The sequence below is a fragment of the Dendroctonus ponderosae genome, unplaced genomic scaffold (assembly GCF_020466585.1).
Source record: "Dendroctonus ponderosae isolate FM_Combo_2020 unplaced genomic scaffold, Dpon_F_20191213v2 Dpon_F_20191213_3, whole genome shotgun sequence".
NCBI lineage: Eukaryota > Metazoa > Arthropoda > Insecta > Coleoptera > Curculionidae > Dendroctonus > Dendroctonus ponderosae.
In genome coordinates this window covers 8,158,993-8,173,749 of record NW_026018508.1, presented here as the reverse complement: position 1 = coordinate 8,173,749, position 14,757 = coordinate 8,158,993, and the positions used below count along the sequence as shown (strand labels likewise).

The 14,757-nt window shown below is 32.8% G+C and overlaps 1 non-coding gene across 1 annotated transcript in view; it reads right to left on the bottom strand.

Moving 5' to 3' along the window:
• LOC109539969 overlaps nt 1-11,105 on the bottom strand; it is a 25,390-nt gene extending 14,285 nt beyond the window's left edge. The window contains exon 1 of the transcript XR_007281098.1: nt 10,557-11,105. This is a non-coding gene — a transcript (uncharacterized LOC109539969). The remainder of the gene's footprint in view (nt 1-10,556) is intronic.
• Between the last annotated feature and the right edge of the window lie 3,652 nt (nt 11,106-14,757).

The window sequence follows — 14,757 nt, the reverse complement described above, 5'->3', positions numbered from 1 at the left end:
TAGGTGATAGTTCTTGATTACTTTTTGATAAATAATTCGTTCTTATTGCGAAATAGGAGCACTATTTATCAATCTGTAATAAAAGAGGTGAGGAATTTCTGTCTAACCCAACAAGAAGTTTGTAAAAAAATGAATCCGCCTCAATCACAATATAGAACTTATCTTCAATTTTTGTTGTCGTTAAAGTTAATAATACCCCTGAGTTCAGACTCAGATACCTAAGAGTATCTGAATTTTATTTATTACTTAAGTGGTCCTGGCCTAATAATTTAAAGTTTGAGATATTTTTCCAAATTTGACTCTCTAAATTAATTAGTTTTGACAAAATATTTGTGCTAGAGACTTTCAGCGTCCAGGATCCGTCCGACTATTCCAGCTTTTTTACTGTCCAGCGCCCTTCAGGCTGTAACTGGTCCAAATCAAGACTATATCCAGACTTAGCGCAGTTCTTCTAAATTTGATCCACCTAAAGGTTTTGATTTTTTTGAGCAAAAATCGGGGTTTCATGGAATTTCAGCGATCTAGATCCGGACAACATTTTATTTTGTAGTTGTAAAGTAAATGGCACTCAGGGTTGTAGTTTGTTTCTTTTTTTTAATTGATGAATTTATTATGAATTTATCTACTCACATATGCAAGTTTGTGAATGTTATGAAGTGAACTGCATTTTGCTTTTAGCGGAATTTATATACTTAAAGCTTCTTTTTTAAATGGTAGTAGATTTATTTTCGTATCTCGGGTTAATTGTTGTATTTTTGTATTTTCTTGCAGCTTTGAACTATTAATATTTTATTATATCATCTAGGTCCTTATTTAACTAACTTTTTTTTCAAGCCAAACAGCTAACTTTTTAAAATGCTTCTATCTGCTAATAACAGCAGTACTTATTTGTTGTTTATTTTATTAATCCTCTCTTTTCTACGGAAGTTATGAAGAAGTCAAAGTTTTTGCTTCCACCTTGAACTATTAATATCGTGTTTAATTCATTTCTTACTTCGTTAACATACTATTTTTCAGGTTTCTCAAATTACTTTTTTTAGTGTCTTTATTTACTAATTACAGTTTTCTTACAGCTTTCGAATAAATCGCGTGTTTCTTGTGTCGGGTATATCGCGTCGAAGTATATAATCTTTATGGCCTTTAAGGCAAGTCCGGTTGTTTATACTGCTAACTGCAGGATTAAAGTTTTCAATTCGGAGTGGATTTTCATTGTGTGTTTAAGCGCCGTGTGGACTTTTTAAAGATTATGGGTGGAAAATGGAGGATGGTGCGCCAGCTTGCAGAAAGTTGGTAAGAATAATTTAGAATCTGTAAATAATTTACTTTAAAATGGATTTAGTTTTCCGCAAACCAACTGAATTTTTATAGATCCTTCACATTTCTCTTTCTTTGTTTTGCTGGTTTCTCAATGAATAGACTTTGAATTGATTTTCTTAAACGGCGTTTCGCTAAACACATTTTCTTCTTTCTTTCCAGGTGGCACGGTGCAGCGTTCGGTAAGTTTGGCATTACTTTTCCCCTGATTAAAATGTAGGTGTATTTTATGGAATTGTGGCGTGTCATATTTATTCGACGTGGAACGACGAGGGAGTTTCTTGATTTTGTATAGAGTTTTTTCAAAATTGTTGTGTGTCTTTTTGAAAAATTAATTTATAGTCAGACTTTAAACATTAACTCGTTTTCAATGACTCTAATGTAAGTTCACACATCAACGACACTAGAGGTCTCAATCTGAAACATCTCGAATATTATATCCAAATATAATATTCAGTTTATTACGCCAAAAAATAGGAAATAGTGTAACTAAAATTTAAAAACGGGGAGAAATAAAATCTAACGTTTCGTGTAAAACGCAACAATAAAGACCGTAATCCATTAAGAAATATATAATAACTCATTTACGCACAATTTCAATTAGGAAAAACAAACAATAACAAGTACACACCTACTAATATATTAATAAATAATATGAGGAAAAACTAAGTTCGTCACAATGCAATTTCTTTAATGCAATAATTATTTTGCCAAAATCTGACCATTAAATGTGTTTTATTTCAAAGTATATTGAAAGCAGAAATACGCGTTTTACATGGGATTTAAAAGGTCATGATTCACTGGAAATAAACCGTTAAAATAAATGCCCAATGTTCTTCCTCGCATAATTAAAAACGATGGACACATCTCGAGAGCTTCAGACAAATTTAAAACAAATGCTTATTTCACAAACTTCTACATATATGCGAATTTGTGTTTTGAAAGCAGATTATGAAAATTAGCAATAATTACTTCCATCACATTAGTTGGTGTGCTGCTAAAAGTACATTTTCAATTGCCGACATTTCCAATCACAGAAATTATAAGGGATAAAAGTGTAGGATCGGATTTAATCTACTTTCATATTGCATATAATTTGTTAATACAAATAAGTTTCCATTTGTGGTTAAGTGATTTTATTTCCGCACTTTAATCGAGATTACAAGTTTAAAAATAAACACAAGGATATTTTCAAAATGAGTATCACGGCCGCATATAAAGAATAGCAGCAAAAAAAAACGTGAAAAACATTATTGTCGTATTGAAACTATAATCTTACACGGTTCTGATAAGTAGTAAATTTTTCACTGAAATTTTAAAGTCAATGACAAATTACAATCCAACGAAGCGAACGCAATAAAACAATGAAAGCATGTAAAGGTTTACTTGTGACATTCGATGCAAAGTTGACCTTTCATTCTCAATTGGCTCCAATTAAATAAGAAACATGTTTTCAATGATTAACAAAATGTAATTGATTAGTTTGATTATGCCAAAAGTGTATTTCTTCAAATATTCTTTATAGATAAATACTTTTTAATATCCTAGTCAATATACTGCCTTTTATCGATTGTTGATGATTTTATGTGATGAGGGAAAATAATTTAATGGGGATCAATAAACTCACTGATTCATTCTATGAAAAAAAATCAATTCTATCTAAAGTTTATCTAAGGTTTCCAATCTCTAATGAGAATTCTTTAAACTTTTATTAGTGATTTCTTAAAAAAAAACAACCGGAAACCAGTTTACTATTATTCCCTATTTAAAAATCGCAAGTTTAGTTTTCGCTCGTGAATCTAGTTTATTGAACACAAGGCAAAATTACCAGCAACATAATTTATTCAGGTTAATGTTTCCCTTTCTGTAATATAAGTACTAAAATATTGCCGTTATTTCCCAGCAAATATTTGGAAACCAACATGTGAGATTAAGAATTGAAAACAGAAATTAGTTGAAGCATATATCTAATAATTGTGTACACTCCTAAACCATATTATATGATATTTTCCAAACAGCTCAAACGGACGGTTGAAATATTCAGGCATTTACAACATTATGCTGAATTTGGAATATTTGGGGTGTTTCAAATGATTTCTTCCTTTTTGTAGCAAATGAAAAGTCGTAGAACCATCAAAAAACCTTGAAATGAGAAAAAATGTACAGGGATTGAAGTAGTTGACCGTAGCACGAAAAGAATGTTAGATAGAACGACAATTTCAAATACTTAAAATAGAACACAACTATTCATATATGGCAGCCTTGCCATTTTCAGTATACCTATGGAGCTGAACTAGATTAATGAGTTGCAAAGTATCATTTCGGGAAGAAACATTAACATTCTTTCTTATTTTACAATATTTAAAATATTGCAAATTTAAAATTGAAATTTATAAAAAACATAAAAACAGCAAAACAGATTGCAGTAATACTGCATAATTATTAATAACAAGAAACAGTTTTTGTAGAGCATTGTATAGAGTTATTAACTTTAAACGTAGACTGCTATCTGAAAACTAAAGTTGCGAAAGCTTGGCAAGGATTTTAAATAACCAATGAATGATATCACCAAAGTTTCAACAGTAATTTCAGTGAAGTTATACTAGAAAATAAGCTACGATTTTTACGCAAACTAATTTTTAAGATTATTAAGTTATACTTGAAAATAAGACACGATTTTTACGCGACATATTTGAATAATTAAATAAACTAAATGTAATTCCGTTGGGTAATTCGGGCGCTTTGTACTATTTAAAGATGTTTTATCACTCCGTATTACAAAAGGTAAAGAAAAACGTAATCTTGTTTATATGACGAACATATTTTAAAATAAGTTTTTCTAACCATGCCTACCTGAAGTCCTGATTATAAAAACTGAAGCACCCTGCGATTCTCTAAAACTATTGTATAGAGGCTAGCTGTAAAATTGGCTTTAATATGCTAAAGAAATGGCATTTGAACCCAAGTGCATTGTATGCTTTAAAAAATTGTGAACTTTTTTCTTGCACAGGCAGAAATTTCAAGTTTATGGACAAGATTTTTGAATCTGAATTTGCGGCCTTGGTAAATGTTGATCAAAAAATGGAAGTTTTTCCCCCAATGCTCATAATGCCTGTAAAATACCTAACATCTAATCTACAGCCAGTAACGGCTTGAAACTGTCGCAATCTACTGGAAATACTAGCGTCTATTGTCAAAGGACTGAGATTTTCAGTCAAATCGCACTCGTCTGAAATTTCCCGACTTGAAAAAAAGGTGTAAAAATAGGCGTTTCCACCCAAGTGCGTGCTCAGTTTACAAAATTCGTAAATTCTTATTTAGAGTTGCTTCAAATAAAAAACTGTTCGGCAATATACACACAGTACTGAGCTTTGGAGATTTTCCCAATTATATTTAAATCACATAAAATGCTAATTTTTGAAAAGCCCAAAAACTTGAAAAAAAGTTGTCGTGAAAAATGCTGTCTTCTGATCTGCAGCCAATAAAAACTTGAAACTTTCGAAGTCTACTAACAGGACTTGAGTCTGCAAATGGTCAAAATTGTGTTTATTTCACATTTCATTCTGATTTTTGTGGTAAATAATTTGGTAAATATGGGTTTAGAAATGAGCGCTTTCCCCAAGTGCACTCTACGTTTGAAAAGTTCCCACTTTTTATCTGCTACTGAAAGGAAATTGAAAGTTTCGCTCTCTAGAGAGGGCATTTCGGTCTGAATTTTTTTTAAATTTTATTAAAATGACATGAAATCCTGATTTTTGCGGACATGGTAAAATGTGCGCGGTTTCATCCAAGAGCTACGTTTGAAAAATGTTCAGCTGTAACAATCTACAGAAGGCACCTGAATGTATACATTGTAAAAATTGCCTCGAAACAGAACTACGTCGATTGTTATTTAGTTATTTAATGTGATAACTTATACTTTTTAGAAAAGGATGCGGACATATTGAAGACAAAGAGCGTTTTTACTTATAAAAATGTTGTGTTAAGACTAGATGTCTACCAAATTTTATATTTATTTGGCAAATGCCTCCTGGTATTTTTTAAAAGCTACCAGTTCAAACTTGAATTCAATAATCTGGTTTTAAATCGAGATTCACTATTAACAATGAAAAAGTCATAAGTTCAATAAGCAACAATAAAGTTCTGGCATTCGTTAATGTTATCTGAGCCGCATTAGGTGCGTAGACTAACTTAAGTTCATATATAAGATCATCAGAATTTAAGTTTAAAAACATACACCGCAGAAATATGTATTATATATAATATATATGTAAGATCGTCATCAGGCAATAAAATAGCTTTCAAGTAACATCGCTGTTTTTAGTCTTGGTTTACAAAATTTAACTTTTCAAGATAGTCAACAAAGTTCTAGGCAAAGAAAGAAATTATAAATACAGCCAATTAGCAATTAAAACAAAGGTATTAGTAAATATTTTCCGCATATGTTTAATTGAATAATTTGGAATTTTATAGTTTGGACAATCAGTTTAATTCAATTTTGCACGTTTCCATGATCTATTCATGGTTTATATTGTTTTTTTTTGCTTCGTTCCACAGTTATGAGAGAGATATTTATTATTTATTAACCGAACGTACCGGACATAAATGTAGTTTTGAAACCTCGAACATAAAAACATTCTAAACGATCTTCTGAAAGAAAAAGTGAACGATACCCCAAAGTCCGGATTTGCAAGATTCGATCATATTGTCACCTAACAGGATTGACTTCAGTATTTAAAAACAAATTTGCAATTAGACCAAAGTTTTTTCAAAATAATATATTTTCATTCGAATTCTTTCAGAAAGTCGTATGCTGTCTCCTATGAAAATATTTGCTTATTCGACATTATACGTTTTAAGATGCAAATTCATTCTAGCTCTAAAACATATATTTTATATTTTTGTTTGTATTAGTTGGATATCCTTGAGAACATCTTTCAAACTTAATTGTTTTGGTTAATTTACTTTAAAACAATATGGAAAAATAAGTTTTTCGAATGGGAATTTGAAGCAGCCTATGTAGTATTTTAATATTTTTTTTAGCTGATTCAAAAGTATTCTAATCCCACATGGAATAGTGCCTAAATAATATAAAGTCTTAAATTATATTCAAGAGTATAAACATACATTTTCTAAATTATTTTTTGTTATTTTTAATAACAATATATAATAGGTAATGACAAAGTTCACATTGGTTCTTTCACAAATAATGAAAAAACTGTAATGTTAAGTAACATGTTTCACAAATTAAAATTTTAATGAAACTATTTTCTGGAAAGTCATCAGTATGGTCACGATAGATTTTGTTAATAGTTTGCCTTCTTACACAAATTGGCAAGTAAGGATATTACATAAATATGAAAGAATAGCCATAAATGACCGTTTTATTTGAAAAAAGGTCTGAAACCAATCTCCAACACGCACGACGAATCGAGAAAAAGTTACTTGAAGGTTAATTAACCACTGAGTTTTTGTTGGGCGTAAGTTTTAGGTGATGTGTAAATGATATGTTAGGTTTAGGGTGTATTCTATGATCTGTAAAAAAATAATGAATGCTAAATGTTGCTACATAACAAACCGCTAAGGTAATTGCTTATTGTTTAATCTTATAAAGAGTAATGCTCCCATACATTTGAAAAATTATTATTTAGCACCATTAATGGCTGTCAATATGTTTTAAACATCGCAGAAAAACAAAAAAAAATGATTTCGTGGCGATTTCGAAACATTATTAATATTAGCCAATTTCTAATGCTATAGTTAAATCGTATGTTCCAAAAAAAAAACCTTGAGCTTTGTCGGAAATGTGTCTGCTTCTTAAAAAACTGGTTTTAGTTTTGCGCCAAAACCAGTAGTTACAGTAGTTAAGTCACTTTTAAGTAAAAAAATCTGATTTTAAAACTCACCTAATTAATGTACCGAGTTAGAAACTAAGAGAGGTCGACGGCTATATCTCCGAAGATATTATTAATCATACATATTTCAGGGAAAAAATTATTACTAACGTGAGCAAGATGAAATGCTAGACACTTCTCTCAAATTCCCAAAATGGTCGCTAGAATGTGGAAATGCAACAATAAATTTAAAAAGATATTGTTTTAGTAGAGTTAAGGTAGGCTAAAAATAATTTTAGTCTATTGCTGAGACAAGTTTACTTAAACTTGGTTTAAAGTTTGTTGGTCAAGTGGTGGGGAAGATCAAATATTGGTTTCAAAATCTCCGGGTCGGCTTAACTAAGCTTAAAAACTATTTTCTTGTACTATTCTTACTTAGTATTAAAACTTTTACTTGAATAGAAAGAGGAGACAAAATTCAACGACAAAACGACATTTTATACAATAAAAAATACTTATACACAATTGATGAATTATGAGGCAATGCAAAAAAATATAGTTCTAAGACTGTTGGTCTTGAGCATATTTGCTATTAATGTACGTTAGAAATAGATTCACTGAATGTCTGAGAAAATTGCATTGTCTGCTTAGTAGAATAGAAAAAAAAACATTTAATTGTTTGCGTTATTTACCTATTAAGCCAGTTAGGAGACAAAGCGAGTAAAGAAAAATAAAATCAAAAGTATTTGTCACCGTTCTTGCTTATTTTTACTTCCTTTTTAGACTATTGATTAAACATGTGTTTTTCATTTCCACTTTTGATGTAATACCGATTGCTTGAGATTTTGCTAAATTGCGCCTTCTTTCGATATCAGGCAAACCTGCGATTTGATTTAGTCAATTCGCAGATATTAACATTTGGTTGTGCAATAAATCATAAATAAAACATAAAGACGTCAAACTTTCTTGTAAAACCAATAATCTTCTTTATAACGTACTTGAATTAAGACATTTTGTAGACATAATTGATCAGTTGTTTATAGCAATCTTTGGTTAGAAAAGCATGATTTTTTATCCTCTTTCTAACCAAGGGAACCTTCGAAAGTGCGTTCTCTCGGCGCAAAAAAAAACAATGACCACGGCGAATATTTTAAATTGAATTGCATGATTACCTCAAGAAATGAGTTAAAACCCGAAAAAACAGTTTTTAAAACTTGTCGCAGTTTTACTGTCGAGCCGAAAATTTTAGATCTAAAATCACAAGCGCAATGACCCGAAATACAGACTTAATTTCAGAAGTTGATCTAATAGTTTATGTGAATACATTAAATATTTCATCTCCTGATGAATAAACCTAGAAGGTGACTCAAATAAAATAAGCGAGAAATTTAAGTCAGTTTAAGTTATTTAATTTTAGACGGTCTTCAGGCATTCTGTATAAATTTACATTAAAATTAAATTTGTATCAAGTAGTAAAAGAATCCTTTCAACTACGTCATCGATTTTGCATAGTGAATAACAACTGAAGCAGTTCAACAAGTTTTTATAATTTTGTCCAGTTTTACAAATTTCGACATTTGATCAAGAAACGCGTGGATCTGGAACCTGTTTGCAGCATTTTTTCGGAAAGAGACCAAGCTTTATCTATCAATGATTCCGCATGCTGCGAAATCAATTAAGTTGGATTTACGAGTCTATCTGCGGGCGCACTGTATAGTAACACTTTTGCCTGCAATGCGATTGCTTAAATTACTATTAGAATTTGTAAGAAAGTTGAGAAACAAAGTTGCCGAACTAGAAAAATTAAACAAAATTGACTGAAAATGCGGTACATTATCGGGATGCGAGAAAAAGAGCTGGGAAAAGAATTGATACAATATTCGGGGGACGTGATAAAGACCTAAGCAAATAACACATATTGCAGTTCTTTTCCGCTTACGAAGAAGGCAAAATTTGCATTTGGTTAGCAGAAATGCATTCGTAACATTTACATCACAAATATTGAAACACATCACACAGAGAATTACACAGGATCTTTCTCTGGATAAAACATTGAGCGCAGAGCATCGAAGCAGAAAGTTTTTACCAAAAGTTGAAATTGTTCCACGTGTTAAATCGACGTTTTCCAACATTTTTACTATATTATAAATATGTTTTATTTATGCCTTTATATAATGCTTCTGCTGGCACCTGAAATATCGTTTTCAAGACCAAGACGGGTCTCGCTCATTACTAAAAATAACTCTAACTGCTTTTGCTTTTCTAATTTTAAAGTAGCTTTCCTTCTCCTTGCTTTACTACGTCTATACTATTCAACAGAAACACAAGTTTAAATCTTGAATTCATGTAATATCAAACTTTATTCACTTAACGTGCGGTGATTTGACTCTTAAGATCACATATTATGAAACTGTAGCCGCCTCTCAAAAGTCCAATTTTCGAAAATTTCCAAACTTCTTCCAGACCATAAAGCACAAAAAAACTGTGATGTGTTTTTCTGGATATAAGGGGGTCTCAATAGTTCTGGATTTTTGTGGCTCCAAATGTGGCAATTTTTTTTATCTACAAAACCTGGTTGGGTTTTTTTCTACGAAACTCAATGTTTTAAAACCATTGAGCCAAAAACGATTATGTCGACCGTAAAATGAACGTAGCGCATGGTGAGTTTAGAAAACTGAACAGCGATTTTCGAAATAAATTGACGAATTTGGATTGACGAGAAATCCGAAAGTCATTATGTATTGAGACGCCGTTATATGCAGTAAAAATCTCTTTTTGAGGTTATTTTTTATATAATCGAGTGGCCCCCATATATGCCCCAAATATTATTTAAGCTATAATGGCATACAACTGTCTTTTCAATAAAGCCAGTACTATGAGCTTAACTTGAATTTTATGAGTGTTATTTCAATTTAAAGTTATATGCGTCTAAAAAACTGCCCTTTATAAAGTATGCCATTTTATAAACATAAAATTAATATATCTAATAACCCTTTTTACCTGAATGTAGACGCGATTTTGTGGCCCGTTTAAAAATCTATGTATCATCAAAGTTTGGGATAAAAATTCCTCTTTATTTCATCACCTTATAAAATAAGACACACATTTTTCTTTACTTTGCGGAGTACTAATTAATGAGTCATGAGTATTAGTAGTTACTAATGAAGCATGAATCAGTTGCCACCAAAGATTCACGACTTATCGGTCGTATCGAAAAGAATGGTTTTACTTACACTTTTTGCTTTGAAGTTGAATACATCCGTAACGGAAAAGAATGGAAGAACTAGTTATTTTAAGTACTAATTATGGAGATTATTCATAAAACCGATCGTCAGAAAAAATGTGTTGAACACTTTTGAGAGCAATATGCCAGATAAGTAAAAATAAAAAAAAATAAAATAAGCTCACCTCCATTTTTCCATTCCTGAAATTTGTGGTAAATCAAACACGAACACATAAAACACACACAACTGAGTACCATTAGTGTCAGCACTATGCCCACCCAAACATCAGCTAGGAATTGTTCGTATACCGGATCGGAAAGCGGTCTTACTCCAGTGTTTTCACTTATTTCGAAAATGGACAAATCCGAAATGTTAAAATCTACGGATTTTATTGGGGTGGCGGAAAACGACTCTAGTTCTGCAGTAGCAATATCTAGATCCATTTCCGATCTCAGATCGATGACCACTAAAGTCGCAAAAATGTAGCTAAAGCCGCAAGCAAAGCAGGCCTCAATGCACTTGAAAATGCGTTCATTAAAACTGATAAAAAACTTTCACTAATTTTCGTGCCGTAAATCTACTCGGCAAAGAAACCGCGATCTTTTATAACGTATAACATGATGCAAAGTAACGCAGCGCTACACGGCTGCATTTGTTTAAACAATTGGAGTCAATGCCGCGCTAAGTTGATCCCCCCCATAATATCAAGTGGTTAGCGTTAAAGGTACACCTACCTATCTATCGGTTGAAGAAGATAAAAGTAAAACAACAAATGCGCTTCATAGATGTGTAATACGTTTGAGCAAATTAGAATGATTCACTGTCGGCTACAGTAAATACGTTTGTGTAGTTTAAACAATCACAATTGTACAATGAGGATCTTTTTTCAAGCCAAAAGATCAGCTATTTACTAAATAAGCAGTCGTGATCAACACGCAAACTACCAAAGACCAAATGACCTTTTCTATCATCATCAAAAGTTGATATTGATTCCTTAATCCTAAGGTTGGAACTCACCTTTCTCAGCTACTTCACACCTAAACCTTTTTATTATAAATTATGTAAAATATATGTCACATTCCTCTAGAATGAGCCGTTTTCGAGAAAATCTACTCAGAAAACTTTCTTGCGATGTGTGGATAATAACGCATGTTAAATTATGACCAATGTTTTAACAAAACATGAAGTATAAACAAGTGTACTTAGAATAATTGTTATTTATTCAATAGTCTATTAGGTAATGGCTATTATTAGATTTTGTAATAAAGTTTTAAATTACACAAATCAAGTCTTCTCAAAAAAATTGCGACTAACCCTCAAAAATATTCCACCCTTTTGTTTATTTTTTTCACACTTATCAATAATAACCTGTCTGAATTCGAGAGGGTGTGGATTGGCGTGCAATATACTACTATGCGAGTTTAGATATGCCCAAACAAAAAAATCAATTTTATTCGGGGGATCTGAAAGTCTAGTCTGTCTGCAAACCAACCCAGCCTTATCCATCATTTACGATATCTTTTATTGAGGAGTTTGAGACCTGAGACACTGGATAATGTTGCATTATTACCAACTAAAAAACTCGTTTTTTCAATAGCAAGTTTTCAAAGCTTCTTCAAAACTCGTGGTCTTGTATAGAACTGTATCAGCTCCAGCATCCGTTATGCCACTGTCCTGAAACGGTGACCGAAATGAGCTTTAGAAACTGGTTTTTACGCAAAGTCTATGGGCTTTTTAAGTTTTAAATTTCTCCTAAATGTTGATACTTGTAACCGAGTTGCAGAGTAAAGAGTGGAAGTATATGCAAGTTTGAGAGTTTTACGCTTGCCACTATTCAGAACCCATGACTTTCCAAACTGTTACAAGAACACCCGATTTCAATTTTCCGTGTTCTAGTTTTTATCGAAAATCGTCAAAATGTCCAAATCGGCCCAATATTAACAGAGTTATGCAGAAATTTTCTACATACAAAAAGCTGTTTTCCCAAAAAAATTGCAACCGAAAATACACAAAGAAAACATTGCTTACATGTTGTTTTGAAAAGTCGTCTGCCATAAAAAGTACGGCATTCCATTAAAAAGGCAAGTTTGGTGTGTCACTTGAATTTGAGACACTCTGTATCAATTAGTACTATCTTAAAATAAACTAGATTAATATATATCTACAACTTTTGTGTTAAACATTTTTCTCTAATTTTCAAATTAGATGTTAAAACGGGGTGGCCAAAGTTCAATCAATAACCCTGAACTGTGAAGGCTTTCACGGCCGGTCAAATCACATTTAGAAATGTTTTTCGGGTTTTGAAGCCGTGGTCCATGAGAATTTCTTCCTGACGTTTCGTCCACAACTGCGGCAAACAGCGTGTGCGCCAAAACAATTAAAGCCCCGCCCACTCCTCACGAATGAGCTCACACGGCCGGGCCGCATAAATACGACAGGGGATTCAGTAGTTGAACCAGCCCGCCCTAAACCCACCAATGTTCTTGCAGGCTACCATTAAAGACAAAAAGCCTTAATTGGCTATGTCTGCGGTAAACATCATGTCATGGGTAGTTGAACCAGTCTTCCAAAACAAAATCCTCCGCAGGATGACAAGACCCCCCTGGTACGTCCGTAACTCACAAATTCACGCGAACCTTCAAATCGAAACGTGCAACAGTTCGTCTCAAAGCTCCACGAAAAGTTCAAAACTGGCGTCCTAAACCATCCAAACCCACTAATTAAAGACACGTTTTCCCAAACTATCCCTAACCCACGCTACCTAACCCCGACAAGTCTAATTGCAGACCCCCCTGGAATCACCCGCCTTAAGCAGGTGATTCCCGACATTTCAAATCTCCTGGAAAGTACCTAAACTCTCTAACTCTTCCAAATTTAAAACTTAAAACCAATCGCCACAAACCAACTTTTCTCGCTTCGCTCTCCTACTTTTTTCTTTTCTTCGTTCGCTCTCAGTCCCACAAACTCCCAAAACCCACACCCCTAACCCACCAAGGCTCTTGCAGGCTACCAGCAAAGACACAAAGCCTTGAATGGCTATGTCTGCGTAAAACATCAAGTCACGATAGTTGAACCAGTCTTAGTCGCAACCATAGATTAACTAAGTTAACGCAAGTAACTAACGCAACGCCCGTTAAATCACTTTGCCCACTGCTTCATCGCCTTTGATAATGTCCACTGCAGTTGTGGACGAAACGTCAGGAAGAAATTGCCACGAACCACGGCTTCAAAGCCCGAAAAACATTTCTAAATGCGATAACGCTGTACATAGTTAAACACTGCGCGCTCTCCGCCCTCTATCTCTAAAACGGTTAAACGTATAAAATAATGTTTCAAGCAAAAGTTGTGCAGAATTTAACAAGCTGCAATATTCATCCCGTAAATAATTCAATACAATGCATTCAAATACCGTAAAACTTACTGGAAACGAAGTATTTGCAAAAAATGCGCAAAAAGTTTTTTTGGACCTTTAACCATAGTTATCTACAGTCGCGTCCACACTATCGTAAGTTGGTTTTGAGACAAGTTTTAGAATGTTAAGGTAAAGGTTTATACGAGTTTACAGCTTGTTATCTTGAATTGCGAAGTGAAACACTAATTTAACTGGACGATTACACGAACAACTTTCGACCAATTTTTATTGCTGAGAGCGATTTGGTTTCTGATTGAACCGTTATTTAGTGCAATTCTTTTCTACAGGGTTAATAATTGCTACAGAATGGCAAATAAAACAATGCAAAACTAGTGAAAGTTTCACACGCTCTCAGTAAACCAAAAAAACTTTTTTGTATTTCAACACCAGATAGACCGCGTAGTCGAAAAAAGTTTTTGAATTATTCCTTCATCTTGTTCAGTTACATAGTGGGCTTAAAAAAAATCAACTTTTTGGTATCGCAGTCATGTTTTTTTTTTAATTTTGGCCCTACTGGGTAATTTTAGGCTCATGTTGAAGCTAACTTCGCAGTCGACTTCAGAAAAAAAATTATTAAACATTTAAACATAAACTTCACTTGTTTCTCTCTCTAGAGAAGAAGATCTTTTAGAAGCACAGATTTCGAGTACAATTCTTATTTGGGTGTTTTTATACAATATCACATCAAATTTTCGTCTTAAATTGTCTATTAAGTTTAGCTTCAACATGAGCTCAAGGTCGTGAAAATGAGATCAACAACAGAAAAGTTATCGGTGCAAGACCAACAAGTTTTGTGTATGTGATTTAAAGCTGCCCTATAAATCAACTGATCAACAAAATAGACGTTTACATGGCCAAATTTGCCCTAAATTTGGAACTGGCCAAATTCTGACTGCTGCGAGCGATTTGATTTCGGTTTGAGGTGTTTTCTAGTCCAATTCTTTTTCTATCAATCCGTGTTTTTGCAAAAAAT